Source organism: Zea mays, chromosome 4, assembly GCF_902167145.1.
Source record: "Zea mays cultivar B73 chromosome 4, Zm-B73-REFERENCE-NAM-5.0, whole genome shotgun sequence".
Classification (NCBI taxonomy): domain Eukaryota; kingdom Viridiplantae; phylum Streptophyta; class Magnoliopsida; order Poales; family Poaceae; genus Zea; species Zea mays.
This window is the reverse complement of record NC_050099.1, coordinates 152,111,845-152,116,025: the sequence shown is the minus strand read 5'-3', so window position 1 is coordinate 152,116,025 and position 4,181 is coordinate 152,111,845.

The following is a 4,181-nucleotide window of genomic DNA, read 5'->3' as shown; positions in this document are numbered from 1 at the left end:
TTGGGAAATTCTGATGAGTCTCTAAGGAGTGATGAAATTGCCATCAACTATGTTGAGACTGGTGAAACATATGATAGAAAAGCTAATGTCAACATATATTTCTCTGAGAAGATTGCTGAGGACCTTCAAAATGATCTAGATCCTAAGACCATGGTAGAGTGCACTAAGCGCTCGGATTGGATCAAATGGAAGGCATCAATTGAAGCGAAGTTAGCCTCGCTTTACAAAAGAGAAGTTTTCTCGGCTGTAATGCCTACACCACATGATATCTTCCCTGTGGGATATAAGTGAGTTTTCATTCGGAAACGAAATGAAAATGGTGAGGTAGTGAGATACAAAGCAAGGCTAGTAGCACAAGTGTTTACGCAAAGACCCGGCGTTGATTTCAACGAAACTTATTCACCAGTTATGAGTGCAATAACATTCCGATATTTAATATCTTTGACAGTACAAAATCGTTTATCGTTGCAGTTGATGGACGTAGTGACCGCATATCTATATGGGTCACTTGATTCTAATATATATATATATGAAAGTTCCTCATGGAATAGATGTACCGAATCCAAAGGCAAAGCGCAACACATATTGCGTGAAGTTGCAGAAGTCATTATATGGCTTTGAAAGTCGCCTAGAGGGGGGTGAATAGGCGAAACCTGAAATTTATTAAATTAAGCAAACACTAAGGTCGGGGGGTTAGCGTTAGAATTAAATTCAAGTCCGAAAGAGAGAGGAAAACAAATCAAACAAGAATCAAGGCGAGTGAACACAATGATTTGTTTTACCGAGGTTCGGTTCCAAAGAACCTAGTCCCCGTTGAGGAGGTCACAAAGACCGGGTCTATTTCAACCCTTTCCCTCTCTCAAACGGTCACTTAGACCGAGTGAACCTTCTCCTTGATAAATCGGGTCACTAAGACCCCGCAAGGACCACCACACACTTAGGTGTCTCTTTCTTTGATTACAAATCACTTGAGAACAAGAATGAGAAAGAAGAAAGGCAATCCAAGAAACAAGAGCGCAAAAGAACACGAACACACTCTCTCACAAGTCACAGAATGTTTGAGTTGAATTCTAGGCTTGGAGAGGGTTTGATCTTTGGAAATGTGTCTTGGAGTGAATGCACTAGCTCTTGTATTGAATGTGATCTCTGAAAAACTTGGATGCCAAAGGTTGTGGTGGTTGGGGGGGTATTTATAGCCCTCAACCACCTTGGTAGCCATTGGGGAGGCTGGTGGCAATGGGCGCACTGGACAGTCTGGTGCATTCTGGACATCAACTGTTCATTGTCTGGTGCTTCTCCATGTCAGCTATCTGTTAGGGTTCTGGAGCAGTTGACCGTTGGCGCCTTTGTTTTCTTGTGGCACAGGAAAGTTCGGTGCCCTTCTGACTTGCTGCTCTGACTTCTGCGCTGCACTTTGCATTTGGCAGAGTCGACCGTTGCGTGCAGATAGCTGTTGCTCCGCTGGCACACCGGACAGTCCGGTGAATTATAGCGGAGCGTGCCTTCGTTTTCACGAGAGTGGCTAGTTGACAACTGTACAGTCCTGGTGCACCGGACACTATCCGATGGCACACCGGACAGTCCGGTGCGCCATTCTTCAGCACACTCAAGTCCTTTTGCTCCTTTAAAATTGTGTCCCTAACTTGATTCTTTTATTGGTTTGTGTTGAACCTTATGCACCTGTAATACATGAATTCTAGACAAACTAGTTAGTCCATGTGTTTGTGTTGACTATCAACCACCAAAATTAGTTATAGGAAATGGTTAACCCAATTTCCCTTTCAATCTCCCCCTTTTTGGTGATTGATGCCAACACAAACCAAAGCAAATATAAAGTGCAGAAATGTAACTAGTTTGCATTTAGAATAGGCATACGTTACTTGGAGTTAAACCAATTGAAAGTCTCACTAAGTATGAATGGATTGCTTTTCTTTTATTTAACATTTTGGACTACATTTGCACCACTTGTTTTGTTTTTGCAATTCTTTTTGAAAAATCTTTTCGAAGTCTTTTTGCAAATAGTCAAAGGTATAGAAATGATATTGCAAGAAGCATTTTTAAGATTTGAAATTTCTCCCCCTGTTTCAAATGCTTTTCCTTTGACTAAATAAAAACTCCCCCTGAATGAAATTCTCCTCTTAGCTTTCAAGAGGGTTTTGAGATGGATATCAATTTGAAATTTTACTTCACAAATCAAGTGAAACATAGATACCAATTGATACCAAATACTAATTTGAGAATACATCAATTGAAATAGATACCAATTGAAAAATACCAATTAAAACTTAATTTTGAAATGGTGGTGCAGTCCTTTTGCTTTGGGCTTAATACTCTCTCCCCCTTTGGCATTAATCGCCAAAAACGGAGACTTTGAGAGCCCTATAGAATGTTCTCCCCATTGGTACAAGTAGATAAGAGTTAAGGATTATACCAATTGAGAGTGTGGAGGAACAACGAAGGTTACTTGATATTGTTAGAGTTGAGTGGAAGCCTTGTCTTTGTCGTATCCTCCAATTCCCTTTCAATCTAAGACTAAGTATAGAGACATACTTGATAATACATTAGTCTTAGTCTTGGCACAAGAATAGTAAGAAATATGCATTTGTACCAAAAGAAAGAGACATGATCAAAGGTATACGTTGGTCCTTGTTCTCAGATGCAACAAAATTGTTAATGATAAAAGACCTTCGTCCTTTGAAACATTATCTCCTTTCGGGTATAATGGTCTTGAGACGAAGGTCATGAAGGACATACCTTCATCATCTCGATAAACAAATATAAATGAAGGTACATGAAATACAAAAGAATGTAAATAATGGTGATATATCGACAAATTATTTACATTCCCATTTCATAAACATAAATAAATATTCACAATATTTATATTACATTGTTACCTTCGGCTTGCCGAAAGGTGAAAATGTGAGAGTGACGCGAGAGCGATATCGGTGCAGCGTCAACAGTACAGGGGTACTATTCATCTAATTATAGGCACGTGACGCAGCCCGGACAAAATTACATTCATGTCCCTGATAACTAATTATAATCATAATGCGAACTATTAAGGACTACATAGTTTTTTCCTCTCTAAGTCGGTATCGCCATTCGCCTTTATCATAATACCAAGCCGAAGCTCTTTCAGTCGTAGCTTCGGCTTTTGTCCGCATCATCTTCGGCTTATATCTTCATGTCGCACCTGCCTTTGCACTGTCTTGCCTAAGGTGTTTTTGCCTTGAGGACCTTCGGCGGAGAAGAAGGCCCCCAACAGTAGCCCCTTCGCGGTGCTAGATCATTTTTTCGTAATGAGCTCAATCCGCAAAAAACACGAAGGCTTTAGAATGCCGAAGGTTCGAAAAACACCTTCCCTGAGCTCGTTGCCGAGAAACGATTATAATATTTCGGACGCCGGATGGTCCACCGCTCAGTAGTGCGAGCAATATGGCGGTTCGCCTTCTCCCCCTGCATCACTATATAAACAGATGGGTTGGTGAGGAGTTACCACAACATTAATTGCCATTGCACTGTTGTGCTGTTAATTTTTTTAACCATAGCCAAAGCTCTCTGTATTACACTTTCGAGCAAACGCTTCGTCACGGGTGATTAGCTTCGTCTTAGAGAAAACATAAACACAAATGGCCACAGTTCGATCCACTGCTAGGGTGTCTCGTGAGGGAGACGAGGCCGAAGCTACCGAAATAGCGCCCATTTCAGAAGTGATGAAGCAGTCAGGTCTTGTTGTGCCAGAGGAGGCTGTTGCCGAAGGTACCTGGATTGCTGAAGTTGAACAGATCACAGTTGAAGGAGGGAGTGAGAACGAAGATGAAGAGGATTACACTATTCTGAGCCCAGCGAAACCCAACCACATTGAATTTGGTAAATCTACTATGATGGCACACGATATGGTTATGATGAAGAAATTGGGCTACTTTGGGGAAGCCGAGAGCAAACTTATCTGATTTGCTGGGGAAGAGGTGATTCAAGATCCAAAAGACGATGAAGTCATAGTTTTTAAAAGCTTCTTCAGGGCAGGACTTCGTTTCCCTCTGCATGAGATGATTGGAGAAGTTTTGAAAAACTTTGAGATATACTTTCATCAGCTGACACCCAATGCAATTGTTAGACTTAGTGTCTACATATGGGCTCTCCGAAGCCAGGGTATGAGTCCTAATGCCGATGCTTTC